Raw genomic sequence first — 16,620 nt, 5'->3', positions numbered from 1 at the left:
AAGCAAAACAATTTTCTACTTCACTTCAATTGGATTTGTAGTGAAGTATGCTCGTAATCAATCTCCGGGTTCGAAGAATCAGCTGATCCCAAAGATGTCAACGTTGACTAAAAGCAACACTTTGTGAGCTGTCATCGGAGTGATATTTGTATCACCACTCACACAAGATAGAGGAGACGAATGGATCATCGTTTCCAATCGGAGGTCGAAGGCCCAATCTCATGCAGCCACCAAATTGACTCCCCCCCACAAATGATCAGAGGTCCAGTGACGAGAAACGTAGCTAGAAAGAATCCTGTGCTTGCTCCTCCAGCACTTTACCCGGGGAGATCTCCCTATTCCCTAACATCGTAAGATTTTCCAACCTTACCCGTCGTGAACATCCGATCGACAAGAAAGAAAAGGGTAAATCGCCTATAGAAGACTCTTCATCCTCTGTATCTCCGCAAGTTACGCCTCTACTAGTTACATCATAATCAGTTGAATCTTGTGAAAATACAAGGGAACTTAACAAAAATCCTTTCTTATCAAGCCTTATCACTCTGATGCGCTTATATCCCACCCCAATGACAGCTTCATCAGGGAGTGGAGACGCCACCATATATATGGTAGGAACCAGTCAGGGTCCGCCACCAAATGTTGATGAGCGCATGGTCGAAATGGCACAAACTCAAAGGACGCTAATGGAAGAATGTCAGAGTCTTCGAGAAGCCTTGGCCACTCTTACTCACAATGTAGCTCAAGTTGTAGCTCCACCAATGATGGCTACAATAAATGGAAATGAACAACGGCCTTAAGGTTCGCAGCCTTCGAGAACAGGATGACACGGCTCCAGCCCTACTATAAGAGCGATAACCCAAGAGGAAATGTGACAAGTGGTTACAGAGATAGTCAGAGAACGAGAACATACCGGGAGGTTTCATTATAGAATGTCATATCCGACGGAAGTTAAAGATATACCATTCCTGGTAAATTTCAAATACCCCGACTTCCAGAAATTTAATGGGGACGGATCTCCAAAGGAGCACCTTATGCACTTCATCACGGTGATGGGTAATTTCTCCTCTGTCTCACAATACTGCTTTGCGGTTGTTTGGTTCCTATTTAAAAGGAAAAGTATTCTGATGGTATTCCAATCTGGCACCAGAGTCAATACGAACTTGGGAGCAGATGCACGACGCTGTTATGTCAAACTTTTTCTCATCAGGCTGAGATGTCAGTATTACAGAACTGGCTTTCGTACGACAGAGAGAAGGTGAGCCTATTGAAAAATTTATAGACGGATGGAAGACTCTAGGGGCTTCATGCAGACTACCTAAAGAAAAAGAACAAGTAAAGATGTGCTTAAATTCTATGGAGACTGGAATTGCATTCGGCCTCACCAGTGTTGACATAAGAACCTTCTGCGACATGGCTACAAAAGCACAGGCATTAGATCTGATGGCCAGGAAAATGCTAGTATTTCAAAATAAAACAGAAAGAAGAGTGTCAAATAGATCAATGTAAAATGTCATTGATCGAGAAAAGAAAAGAGACACCTTTCGCAACAAGCGAGAAACGAGAAGAAAAGAAGATTCAGATCGTTACAAAGGGCGTGTAAATGATAAACGATCTCGACTATATGACTCTCATAAAGGATATGTTTTGAGAAAGAATATATTTTGTTGATGATAAAGCAACTATTAACTGCTGGAACTATCAAGTTACCTCAGCCCAAATATCCAGAAGAAGTTGAGATGACGAAGGTAAAGAATTATTGTCGTTATCATCGTTTCTTGGGACATCTTACAGAAGATTGCTTCACGTTGAAAGATATTTATCAGAAAATGATAAACCAAGGTGAAATAGTAATAAAAAGGGATGAAAAATGAGAAAGAAAAGTGACTGTAAATGTAATGTCTGTAAGGGATCCGACAAAGATATGGAATGACAAGGGGAAACTTGTTATGACAAGAAAACCACCATTTTCTATATCTCCTACAGTAAGTTTCATTAGAAATATTCATTATTATTATTCACAGCTTCCTAGGTCATCTACTGAAGAAATCAGTCCAAACGCCTTAACTTCTATTTGCCAAAGACAAGACGAACCAATCAAAGAATTCATCGATCGATGGAGAATACTGGGGGCATCATGCCCACAATTGGTGAAAGAAGAAGAACAAGTCAAGCTATGTATAAATGCATAAGATCAAATATTGCCTATCATATCGAATAAAGGAACTTTGATGAAGGAAAATGAGCAGTTCTATAGCGGAGAAAGTACATTATTTTTCGGGGTTTTCCCTAAGGCATTTCAATATTCGCTTATAATATTGAAGACATGTATGAAAGAAGATCCACACAACTCTTCTCTCATGAAGACTCGAAGGATATGAACCGAAATGCTGCCGAAATCAATATTAAATTCATTCAATAATTGTATTTTTATCATAAAGACTTTATCTTAGAATCAAAGGATAAAAAGGATGTAAACGAATTCAGAATGAATAAAATATAATGATTATTCTCTTCATCTATTTTCTTTATTATTATTAAGTTAGATAATTCTCAAATTAAATACTTTTCATTTCTAGTTGAAACACCGAAGATCTAAGGAAACCAATTGAGGAATGAAGAGAATCCAAGATTTGAAGTGTTGGTCGGCTAGCCCGAGTTTTGGTTCGGCCAGCCAAAGAATTCGACCAACATGAGAAAATTCGACTGAAAATCTAGCAACATGTTCTTCTAGAATTTGGTGGAGTTCAGCTAGCCCGAGTGTTGGTCAGCTAGCTGAAGCTCTGCTTAGGCTAGCCTAAGGTTACGCAAATTCTATGCGGACTGCATAAATTTAAGGTGGTTTCCGAATTCTTCCAACTCGGTACGAAAGTTTGAGTTCCCCAACTATAAATAGGAGTTCCTAGGATGCTCTAAAGCATCTTTTAGGGTTCAAGGAGTGGAGCAAAAGTGTTGACCGCTGCTTGGGAGTTTTTCTTCTTCTTCCTTAGTTGATTTTTTTTTTTTGTTTAAGAGTTCTTAGTTCAATCATGTCTATGATTGGTTAAACCTTATAGCTAGGGCTAAGAGGTGAAGCTTGTAGTATGATGTGGATGTTTACTTTGCTTTGATTCTTGTTTATGTTGAACTTCATTGATTTCTAGTTGATTTTAAAGAATATTTTCAGTTTTCAATGGTTTGTTATGACTCAAATTATAATAGATCTGTGATAGCTTTAGATATATTCTTTTCTTAATTGAGATTGTGGGATTGGTAAATCCTGTTGTTTGCCATCGTCTCCTGGGCATGGTTGGGTGACGAAATCCCTTCCAAATCCTCATAATCCTCTTCCATTGAGGCTGGATCAATGAGAAGTTCAGAGATTTGATCATCTCTCTTTCCAATTGGATAAGATAGGACTCTGATTCCAGTTGGATCTCTTGAATCAAGCAAGGTAGCATCTCAATTGCTACAAGTGGATCTTTGGCACCCTAGTTCCCACTTTTAATCAATAGTTTACACAACATTCACAATTACTTCCTTTATTCTAGATTTTAGATTTACATCTTCTTCTAGTTCTTTTCAGAAACGTAAAAGATTAGTCCTTGTGGATTCGACCTCAGTCTCACTGAGATTATTACTACATCGCGAACCTACACTTGGGGTTGTGAACAAAAAACACCTCATGCCTTTCCATGATATGTCATATCGATCTTGATGCATCTAAGAAATTGATAAAAGAACAATTTATTTAAAGATGTTGCTGGTCATCAACTGCATTAAAGGAGAAGAAAGAAAGAAAGAAAAAAAAAAAGAAGAAAAACATGAAGCGATTGAATGACTCAGGTCATCTTGATTTTCATTTCCCCAAATTTCTCAAGGAGAGATTGCATATCCCTTCTCGATGATGAATGGAAGAAGGTGAGGCAGTTGGTCGATGCAGATGATGTTAGAAGAAACCCTGTTCTCGGCTTTTCTTTTTCCATTGAGACTTATCTTTCGACCGCATCTGGTAGTTGGCGATTTATTCATCTAGGAAAGAAAGGTCTTCTAAGATGACTAGGTCTTTAGCAAAAAAAGTAATGCTCTCATTCCTTGAGTTCCTCTATTAGTCCAGATGATATGCTTGCAATGAAAGAAGTATGGTTCGTTTGAACTATTGTGTCTAAACCCAATATAATCATTCATGCCAGGCCAGCTCATGAGCTTCACTTACCCCTGCATAATCTTCTTTGGCCGAGGCTTGTTAGTGGAGATATCCAGCTAGTTGTTCAGAATTAAAAGTAAGCTCAAGATAATGACACCCGATAGAGTACATGCACTTCAGTTTTTGAAGTAGTTCTTGTTCACAACCCTAAGTGTAGGGTCGCGATGTAGTAATAACTCGGTAAGACCGAGGTCGAATCCACAGGAACTAAACTTGTACGTATTATGAAAATAATTAGAACTAAAATTAGAAAAAAAATCTAAATTGAAATATGAATAATTGAGAGTAATGGTGAATAATGTTGATTAAAACTTATGAATTTAAAGGTGGGAACTAGGGTGCCGAAGATCCACTTGCATCTATCAAGATGCTACCTTACTTGATGCAAGGAACACAATTGGAATTGGAGTCTTATCCTATCCAATTGGAAGATAAAGTAATTTAAATCAAATCTGAACTTTTCATTAACCTAATTCTCAATGGAGGATAATTGTGATGATTGGAAGGGATTCCATCACCCTACCATGCCCAAGAGACGATAGTGAATAACAGGATTTACCAATCTCACAATCTCAAAATAGGAAAAGAAGAGATCCAAAGCCATCACAGCATCTATTGTAATTTGAGTCATAATAAATCATAAAAAACTGAAAATATTTTTTTAATATCAAACTATAAATCAATAAGGTTCAATAAGAACAAGAATCAAAGTAAGATAATCATCTAAACACGCTACAAGCTTCACCTCTTAGCCCTAGTTAAGAGGTTTAGCCAACCATAGACATGATTGAAACTAAATCTCTAAAACAAAGCATAAAAAATAAACTAGGGAAAAAGAAAAACTCATTGATGGCTGCTCAACCCTTGTGCTATGCTCCTTGACACCTTTCCAAACTCTAAAAGATGCTTTGAAGCATCCTAGGGAGTCCTATTTATAGTTATGGAAGTCCAACTTTCACACCCAGTTGGAAGAATCTAGAAACCACCTCAAATTTATGCACTCTGCGCAGTTTCCTAAAATAGACTTCCAAAACTTTCATTTTTTAAACTTGGAGTTTTAGAATATATTTTTTCAGGACAATTTTCAAAAATATGTTTTTGTTAGGACAATTTTCAGGATTCCTTTTCTTTTTATTCACTTCAAATCTTTGATTCTCTTCATTCCTCACTTAGTTTCTTTATATCTTTGGCATGTAAATTCTTCATTAATGACTTCCAAATCTCTAAATCTTCATTTAGTAATCTTTTGAGCATAAGTATTCCTTTTGACATCAATTTCACCTTAAGCTCTCGAAATCACCTCATATATGAAAACATGCATAATTAGATTGATTAAACCAGGGTATAAATAGGGAGAAATATGCAATATTTCACTCAACAGTTCTCCCATCACTGCCTCCAATTCGGCTGTTGTTAAAACCTCCTTAATAAATTAATTTGCATCAAAGAGTAATGAAGATTAACAAAATTTTGCCAAACATCAGTCAAAGATCTCCTTTAGGTTGCTCTCAGCACCGACAATGAGAGAGGAAGAGTTAGAGGCCATGGAAACAAGGTGGGATTATACAAACGTGGTTGGTGTGAATCCAAGTGGGGATCAGAGCAATTTAAGTAGGTGTTTCAAGCACCCAGGACTAAGAGCAGTTATAGTGGGAAAGATGTTGCGTGTTCTAAGCAATCAGGACTTGTAGTTGTTAAGGCTTTAAATTCGAAATAAGCCCATGATGTCTTGAATCTTAGGGGCCAAGTAAGTAGTTAGTTACAAAAGAAAAGAAAAGCCAAGACATGGGAAAACAAAAAGGAAGTTCGATGATCGATTGTATTGATAAGTTTTTTTTGTTACAGAAAATGGACTACAATTTAAAAGAAGAAAATTGCTGGATCAATACCCCATTCCCTCTAATCGACTTCTCATCATGTGCAAGGCAACTTCATCTTTGATGGCAACTTGACGGAGCTAATTGATAGTTGCTGTTTGAGCCTGAGCAGACACCGTTAAGTCCTTGACCAATCTTTTCCGACGACCATGCTTAGTGTGCTTTTTTGCATAACTTTTCTTCATATTTGGTACTTTCATATCCAGAGGTACTATTTTGACCTTCGTCTCATCTAGCTTAGCCTCGGACGATTTTAACTCGATAGCGCTGGTCGAGAGCTTATTGACAACATCTCTAGCAGAAGCCAATTGAGATTCTTTCGTGGCATGTTTGAAAAGGCCGAGCTTATGTCTTAGGGGGGGGGGGGGGGTGAATAGGACTATGCCAAATTTAAATTGATAACAACGAAATTTAAACAATAAGATAACCTTATAAATAAATAAATGAAAGATAACACTTTAAACAAACCACAATACTGAAATGTAAAGCAACCTCAAATGTATGAGTATTGAGAAATTGATACAAATGTTGTTCTACGGACAACCTTACATCAAAAACCAAGGTTTATGGTAGGACAACCTGATTCCTAGAAAGGTCTTTGTATCAAAAACTCAAACTAGATACAGAGGAATAAATAATACAGAGGAATAAATAACAAGGAAACGAAATCTAATCTATTACAACATTCCCCACAATGCTTGAAATGTAAAAGATTACAACATTCACATCCACACATACATCCCACAATATTGAATGATAAAAGATATAGAAAATAAATCACACGTTCACAATACACAAAGAATTATAGTGGTTCACCTGTGTGTACACCAACTGTTAAACAACAGCCACACAACTTGCTACTCCACTCTTAATATCCTCACATAGTGGATATTAGTATTCACTATGAAATATGTTTTTCTCGGGTTCACCTAAAACCCTCACAATTGTGTCTTTCAAGTGGGCTTACACAATTCAAAAACTCCACACTCTGAGTTTTCTGGATCTCCTCAGATAACCAAAATAATGAGATTTTTCTGGCTTAATCTCAAAAGAAACCAAAACAAAAGATTTACACAAATGTAAAATACTGGATTTCTCCTTTTGTTGCCGCCCGGAAGAACCAAATCGGAGTAGAAGTTCGAATAGAAGTTCAATGTCCAATACTCACTTATGAAATAGTTCTAGATTCTAAATTGATTATAAATTAAACCAAGTTGGGCTAGCTCTATTTGATTTTGATTCTAAGAAGTGGAATATCACAATTCCTCTTTCAAATCAGATTGGAATGCAGAAACAAAATCAAATATAAAAAGCTAATAAAAAGAGAATATCAAATGAACACAATTTAGCTTAAAATGAATACTAACTTATCTCTCAGAGTGATGCCTTGATTTTACTTGAATTAGATCTCAAACTATGAAAATCGTGCTCTATTTATAGTTGCAGAAATCACATCTATGACTGGTCTTGTGGACACTACGACTAGTTGTAGAACGAACTAATTTTTGAAATTTTGAGCGCGATCGGATAAAACCGTTCCACGATTGGTCGTAGGCACTTCACGACCCGTCGTGAGGCCTCCACGACTAGTCGTGAGGAGCCAGGAATAGTTGCTGGAGTTTGAGTCGTAGCTGCTGGACTGGTCGTGAACGAGTTGTGCACTATTCACACAACCGGTCAAGCAGTCTCCAGGATTGGTTGTACTCAACCAAAATTTTTTGAAAATTTACAACAACTTAGGACTGGTTGTGGAATTTCTTGGACTAGTCGAACAGAGTCCAGGATTAGTCGAACAGAGTCCAGGTTTAGTCGAAGAACAAACCAAACACTTATAAAGTAATTTAATTTGAATTATGTATTTAAAATGACCTACCCTAAGGTCAATCTAAGGTCTTTCATACCTTTACTATATTATATGAACATGGAACCTTCTTTTCTTCAGATGATAGAAGATCGTAGAAGTTCATGAAGCTTGTACTTGAGATCTTTTGAAGCTTGACTTTATAGTACTTGAATCATGCTTCACTTTGAGTCTTGAGTATGAACAGTTGACTTGTCTCTTGATGTTAGTTTAAAATCATTGAACTTTGAAGCTTAAAGGTGAATCAATGTACTTGATCTTGCATTTCTTAAAGGAGATCTTTGTTTTTGACTTAAAGCATTGTCCTTGTACTTGTGATACATTGACTTGAACATATATATATATATATATATATATATATATATATATATATATATATATATATATATATATATATATATATATATATATATATCAACGTGCTACACAAGACACATACTGTGGTTTTGGCACAACAAAATTTGACAATCAAAGGAGCAAATAACCATAGCACTTACAATGTTCTGCTTCAAGACGACCAACGACAATGTATAGCTTGTGTTTCTCTTTAACAAGTCTTAAGAACTCATGGAGGGTTGTTGATTTGTTCATAAGGCCAAGGCCTAAGAAAGAGAAGGCATTATATGACTCGACCAATTGGTCAAGTTTGTCGATTATCTCGACTGTTAAGGTTCCAGATAGCATTGTTTCTGGGAGGATTTGGAATTCTTCTTTGATGTTTGTAGACTGGTCGAGAGGGATGGTCACTCGGCCACAACGAGATCCTTGGCTAGAGCTCATTTGAGAGAAGAGAGAATGTCATTTATTAGAAGCACATTTTCATCAGAAGTAACAAGAGTCAGAGCATCGACCACTATTGATGGTATAAAAGTAGGTAATGGATGAATCGAGCTCACGAACATCAATCACAACAATCTCCTCTTCCACGACAATAGTTCCCTCGCAAGCCGAAAACTCTTTAAATGTGGGAGGAAGTTGTTCGTTGGGTGAAGAAATTGTTGGTTGGGGAGATGATCTATTGCCAGAATAGTGAAGGATGGGTGGTTCTTCTTCTTCTTCTTCTTCTTCTTATCCTCGATCGACCGCAGTAGGAGGCATCGAGGGTTGGTTGACCCTGCACTCAAACTTTGACGAGAGTCATGATTTCGGGAGAATTGCAGGAAGGAAGGGCCTAAACACTGACCGTATTATCAGAATCGATGGTCTAGACATCAACGATTTCAGGAACATCGATCGCGGGTTGGCGCTGTTGCAACGGTTTCGCCACAATGACTTGTTTTTCAGTGCCTGATAATTCTCGAGTAACTACAAGAGAAATGTATACTCAGTCAACAGGAGAGGTAAGAATATTCAGAATAATTATATATAGGTAAGTAATTTCCACCTAAATTAGAACAAGTGATGCAGGTGATGAATTTTCTATCCACAACCTGAGGATTTTTTATAATCATCACCAGAGCTCGCCTCGAAGTGAGAAATAGTGGCGGATTGGGATGATAGGGAGTAATATATTTTTCATCAAAAGGGAGATTAAGATCATTCAATCGTTCCCTATCCTGCCACCATTTATTCCAACATTTATTATAATGAGCTTCCTGGTGACGTTTCAAGCCTTTCTTGATTTCTTTTGAATAATCGATGATGGAGAGACTTGGCCAATACTTAGTTTTGAAATATTTTTTAAAAGAAGATATGACCTCGTTCGAGGATGTACCTGATGCCTATCGTAGCCTCAATGAAGTTGAAAATGGTTGATCTACAATTGTTGATTGGGGAGATGGGTTGACACGTTTGAGAATCAGGACAGGAGGCTGACGAGGTACAACAAGTGGAGCTCCCAAGTCGAGGATTCTCCTTGGAGCTGATGGAAGTTGGCGAATTAGTGGAGGCGCTGAGGCAACAGAAATCTTCGCCACGATCTTTTGACACTTCTATGGAGCAACTACTGTTTTGGTTGGTGAAATATGAGGGGATGTCGCGCCCAACTTGGTCTTCAACTTATTCGTCCTTCAGCTCGGTGTACTGGCCGATGAAGATTCGGTTCCTTTCTTTCCTTTAAGCTCAATTTTGGAAGAAAGTTAAGCTATAATCTCTTCTTGAAATGTATTCATCAATTTTTGATAATGGTTTTCCCACTAAATGGTGAAAGTATATATTGCTTGTGGATGATTTAGATAGCAAGGAAGATCAAGAGCCAGGCTAGCTTCTTAAAAAGAAGAATGGAGAGACTGGTAAAGTTCGGCATTGTCAGCAACAGCTGACTAAAGGGGGGTTGGTTGCAAGTTTTCTAGGTGAATGGATACGGGATGGATTGAACTAAACCGAACTACTGAGCAAGTAAATTTGGACAATACTGCTCGATCCCAGCCTTAACATTTTTGTCGGAATCGATCATACCTTTGTAGGGAAGGTCTCGGTTGATGAGGTAGCTTTCCCAAGCCAAGTGTGTCTAGGATGCCTTGTGGTCGTTTTCTTGTGCGAATCAACTAATAAACTAGCTAGGATCGTATTGTCCATCACGAAATGGAGTGAACGACCGATTCCGTTTGTTTCTACTCAAAGAAAAATGTAAATTGCTCATATAAGCAGAAAATGATTAGATTGATTGAGGGGAATTGATGATGCGTTCACCATAGGAGGAGTAAGCAACTTCAGAGTGGATGGGGTCACATATGGTGGAAGGATAAAAGTACTTGTAGACCCACATATGAAGAAGCCACATCGGTCCTCTTCTAAGAAATAGACCCTTAGTGGTAACTTCGTAAATACCCCTATACAAGTGGCTAATTACAAAAGGTGCCAAGGCAAGTTTTCGACTTTGAGCAAGGGCCTCGGCTAGATGAATGTATTCATTGGTGACTTGTAGGGCATTCACGTAGAGTAGGTGATGGCAGATCCAAAGCAGAAGAAAAGCAGTATGTTTCTTGTAATCGACTAGTCCACTGTGATTACGGTAAGCCTGTAGAAAGTGAGAATAAGATTTACCAGCTTTATTTAAGAAATGCTTGGTTTCTTTCTGTGTGAAACCTAAAAAAACGGCTTCACGAAAAGGAAGAAATTGAGTTAAAGCCGTAACGTCGAAGATGGTCGAGCTCATGGGGTCGCAACCAAAGAAGAATATGTCGGTAGAAGAGCTCCAGAATGTCGAAACTACAACGATGATAGCGGGATATGAAGGATAATCATAGACGGAAAGCTTGATGTACTCATAAATGCCTGATTCTCTCCATATTGTCTCGTATTGAGATGAGACACGAGAAAACCAAACATCCCATTCAAGAAGGGATTTTGGCCATGATCGAGGGTTCTTAAAAGCATTAGGAAGATCAATGATGATTTTCTGACTGGATCAACAGAGATTCGTAGGGCAAATTGGAAACAAAGCATCCATCATACTGACTTCATCAACGCCCATGTAGGAGTGAATGCCGGGCCTATACAATAGTAGTCTCCGATGGGTGATTGGAAGATTATTTTGTCGATGCATTTCTCAGCGAGAGCATCCATCACTGTGACCATATCGTTTTGCTAGAATAATAGGTAGAAGATGAGAAGGCAACCATTGCTTGAGGAAAGGTTGAAGTTCAAAGTTACTTTGAAGAAGAGGGAATGAATGTGTAAGAATAAAAATGATTTCGAAACGACGCTTATATTGGCCGAGGTAGAAGAGCATTTATTAGGGTATCATTACAATTTTGTGGGAAACGATGTAAGAATACGTGTCGGCATGGGGTTCGACTCTTGCTTTAATAAAGGGCGACCGTCCTTGACGTATTACAATGAATCGGCTGAGAGCGGTTATTAGCTTGCTGCCACGTGTAGATAATAAATGTTGCATTAATGAGGAGTCTTACGTCGCTTTCACCTTTTTCTAAAAGCGAATCGACGTGGGAATGTTTATTCCCATTATCGCCATTCCTCATGAGAACTAATCGGAGTAGGATACATGTGATTTGTATGGATCTACATAGTGTATTTGAAGATTTGTAGAAGATTTCTTAGTAATAACAGCTGGAACATATCAAACAATGCTACGTTATTATTTATGTGTTCAATAAAAGAGTAATTGTGAAGGAGTGGTTATAGGACAAATGGCAGAAAGAGAAATAGAGGAAGTCAAGTAGTAGTAAATGGTTATGAAAATTGTCAGAATGTGATAAAGATCTAGATGGTCAGATAAAGTTATTTATAACAAAGGTGTTCAACATAGAAAGTTCATCTCATACCAACCTAATCAAACCAAATATTACCTTTCAATTATTAGTCAATTTACATTCCATAGTGTAATACTTTACCTTTTCTGCCAAATAAATTACATTTCTTAGTGTAATTCTTTACTTTCAATTTGTTGTTTACATTCTGTAGTGTTATCCGTAGCGTTAATCAAGTAACTGGCGGTTTTAGATGTAATTTGAGCTTACCTTCGCACACTGAATTCAGTATTCACTTGGAAATTTGTTTTACAGTTGTTCCTTGCGACCGACTATAAGAATTCCTTTTTCATTTTACTTTATCTGTATTGAAAAGTCCTTCCGTATAAAGGGCACAAGTGTAACCCATCATTAGAGGACAAACAGTACCCTCTGAATATGCGACTTATCTCATCATATCTCAGTCATATACTACGTCTACCTATCTTGGTGCTTGGGGTCATAGCTGTTTGGTTTGAATTTAGCTGCAATTTCAATTCTAGCACACGGGCACACATACAGCCAAAAAAACAGAGCACCAACACATGTCACCTTTAATTCATGGGCTAGACTTGTATGTGTTTGGAAAATTAAATAATCAAGTTGTTAACTTATTATATGTAATTTCATGATACTTGGTACAACCAAACGCACCCTAAACAGTGAAGCTTGATTTTCAATTTAGCAATAAGTACATTTTAATACTGTTGACTTGTTTCAAGTGTTCCAGAAGTATCAGTGGACAAATTTTTTTAGTTGGGTCTGGGTTATAAAAATATCCAGACCGACCCTTGTTCGATGTGAGCCGAGCCTGGGTCTGGACATAGCAACATCATTTCTTGGGAAGTTCTTACCAATTCAGCAGATAGATGAGAGACATAAACACATATAATGTTTGCAATCGATGTGAGCCCGTCTATTTGTTTCACGCCAACGTGCTGTATGCCAGATGTGCATCGATTACTGTCCCACCAAACGGGCTACATGATCCTTCCAACTTTCGCCTTTTTGTCTAATTAACTAACTATGATTTCACAATTCCCCTTTGACATAAAACGCTAGTAACTAACTACTTTTCTGGGTTGAGTCCATCTTAAATGATCGAAATTCAACCGAGCCGATTCAGGTCAGGTCAATTTTGGGAGATCCCAGATCGGAACATGACAGCCAGTGAATCTTTTAGCCTTTTTCTTGGTTGAATGTAAACAACTGCTATAATTTCTTTCTTCAACCATTTATTTGCTGGCAAAGAAATTGAACCTTTAAAGACTTTCATATATGGGAGATTAGTGGTGGGGCCATTGGGTTGAGAAATTACAACAATCTTGGCCCCACTTGCACTAACTGAAAACTCTTACCATACCTTCCCTACTCTGACCGAGGCATTGCAAGATAGAATGAGGAATCATACGACTCTGGACCAATGGTTATGACAACATTGTTCCGTTGCATCCCATCATGGATTGACCATGCCTCAAATCTCCTTCACAGGATATCTTTAAATGCTACTCGCATGAATTAAATGTGTGGATGGTCCATAACTACTTCGAGCTGATGGGGCCACCATGGTTTGCCCAAGGAGGAATGCCACAACATGGCACATACATGTACATCAGACCAGCTCCACCATCCGGGGTCCATTGGTGGATGGTTCACACGTGCTGTGCATGTATATGGGCAAAAAAAAAAAAAAGAAAAGCCCTAGGACAGAATGTACGTGGCCTTTAAAAAAAATAAAAATTGCATGTGGGTTAATGAATACTATTTGCAGTCATGCATCAAATTAAAAGGGCTACAGCTCAAGCGGATTGAGGGTCAACCCGTGCCCAACTCCAACTCAAGAGGACCCAACCCAAAGTGCCCCACTGAATTCATATTTGCTCAAAACCCTAATCCAAGCTCATTTGAAATCAGGTTGGAGTTTTCCAAGCCTAACGCAACCTGATGAGCCTGATAACCAGTCCCAACCCGACCAAAACTCGGGTTGGGTCAGTTTGCAGCCTTAATGAGACTGAACCAGACTCACGTTGCGAGTTTTCTGAACTTTTTTGAGATGAAGCCTCGGCATCATACAAACCATGCATGAATCGACTGGTCCATAGAAGACATGAGGCTATTATGGACTGCGGTTAGAAGGTTGGTGGAGGCACCATGATGTTTGTGAGAAACCCACCCCATCCATCCATTTCACCGGCTCATGTTTGGAAATGAGCCCAAAAAATGAGGCAGATAAAATTAAAATTAAAAAAAAAAAAAAAACCTACTCCCAGTGTGTTGCACAATGGGAAAAATTGGGCATGGAAATATGCATTGTTAAAACCTCCCTGGGTCCACTGTGATGTTTATATCCCATCCAAACGTAACATAAGGTCATTCCTATTGATATGAACTGAACATACAAAAGATTAGCCTGATCCAAAACTTCTATGCCCTACGAATGTTTCAGTGTTGGACATTCAATCCTCACTATTTCCTGTGGTATGACCCACTCGGGTTTTGGATCTACCTCATTTTTGCGCTCATGTCTTAACATGGCCTTGCAAAACAGATGGACAGAGTTGATTTCTCACAAACAACACAGTGGGCCACACCCAGCTTCCGACTGCAGGAAAAATTGGCTTCCTATGGACAGGACGTGCCAAAATCATACTAAACAGATATATTAAGCATCATTCTACAGATTTTCTTTCAAAATAACTTCATTTTGCTAAACATTATCAAAGGGAACAATGGAGAGATGAGAAAATCTAGCCCAAGCATTGCGCACTGATATCCATGAGGTAGACATCCTAGCAACATACAGTGGAAAAGTTGGTGCAGTATTGGGTTTTTAGTTTGTACTACAGGCTATATTCTGGTGACCCAACCAGTTGATATTAAGGGCTCCACCATCATGCCTATGCACTCCATATCTCCAAGAAAGAATCACAACCCTTCATCAGGTGGTCTACAATAAACGGTTAAGAAATGCAGCAATGGTTAAGAGCCAAAAGTGGGAAGCTAGAGTCGCCCATAGCATCAACGGTTCCAATCACCAAACCATGGGCCCATCATATCAACAGTTTGGATCACCAAACCATAGGCCCGCTTATACAACCAAAAACCGAGAGGACTGCACAGCTATTCAGATTCTCGACCACAGCACTGGATAACACATTTCCTTCTCTGATGCACCACTCAAATTCAACGTGTAGCAATTCATGACCTAGTCTGTCCCTTATTGGGATTTGCATCCTGGAAAATTCACTTCATACATGTTAACAACGAGCAACAAATCAAAAGTGTACTGCCAGAAAGATTCTTGGCAACGCCCAAAGCATTAAAACAGAAAAGGCCCACAAAATGGCCAATTGGATTATCCAACCTGTGCAATTTGCAAATAGCGGTCCCAACTAGTGTAGCCCACTCCGATGAACACTACACAGAAGTGGTGTCATGTGTCCAATACAAGATGTTCCGTATTCGTTATGATACAGGTATAAAGACTAATCTGTATAGATAATGGCCATGACCATTACGCGATATGAGACTGAAATGGAATTGTTGATTGTTTTGGAACCAAATCAACCGTTACGGGAGTTGTAACAGCCGTTATGTGGCATAACGACCATTGTGGAGGTAATGGTAAAAAACAATCACTTTTTCAATTTAAATTCAGTTTCTCATTTTCTCATTTTTCACTTTTTTTATTTCAAAAACTTTCCTAGATTATTCTACAGCAGATTTCGGCCACTTGTATTATAGTTTTTAGGATTAGAACTGTACGTAGATTGAATGGATTGGGTAAGTAGAAGCTCTGAGAGCCATTTAAAAAAAAATTAAAAAAAGGTGGTATTTGTGCCCTTTTTTCATTCTAATGCTTGATTGTGATATATATAAATATTAGATACACATAATCATGTCCATGAATTCACTGGACAACTACATACAACACTCTCACGAAAGAGTGAACTATTACGCTACCATAAACATATTCAAAACAAAAAAAATGAATGCATATTTGAAATATTTACATTATTTTGGATTTTCTAAATATTTTTTCAGAATTTTTCAGGAAAAAAAAAAAATTCAATTGTTACGGGAGTCGTAATAGTCGTTACGGCCAATATCCATTTTGGTAATAGTCGTGACCATTACTGCCACCATTACTGACACAGAATACCTTGGTCCAATATGAGATCAAAACACCAAACAAGGAAGCCAATGGCATTGGGCAGCAATTAGATTTCCACAGAATGTTGTTTCAATTTTAACCATATGCTTCTCTCATATCCATGCATCTGTCAATACCACGAAGTGTCTAGTAATAATAGTACAATAGAGGAATAACCACATTCACAGTGGGGCCCAGGCCTTTGAATGGCTTAGATGAAGTGTCTAGTAATAATAATACGATAGAGGAATAACCACATTCACAGTGATAGTGTGTGGATGTTAACTGTCTATTGAGGTGTATGTGATCATTCCTCAAGAAAATCAAGATGTAGAGAAGCTTCTAGGAAAAAAAAA

Source organism: Magnolia sinica, chromosome 4 (assembly GCF_029962835.1).
Source record: "Magnolia sinica isolate HGM2019 chromosome 4, MsV1, whole genome shotgun sequence".
NCBI lineage: Eukaryota > Viridiplantae > Streptophyta > Magnoliopsida > Magnoliales > Magnoliaceae > Magnolia > Magnolia sinica.
This window is presented reverse-complemented; position numbering follows the sequence as displayed.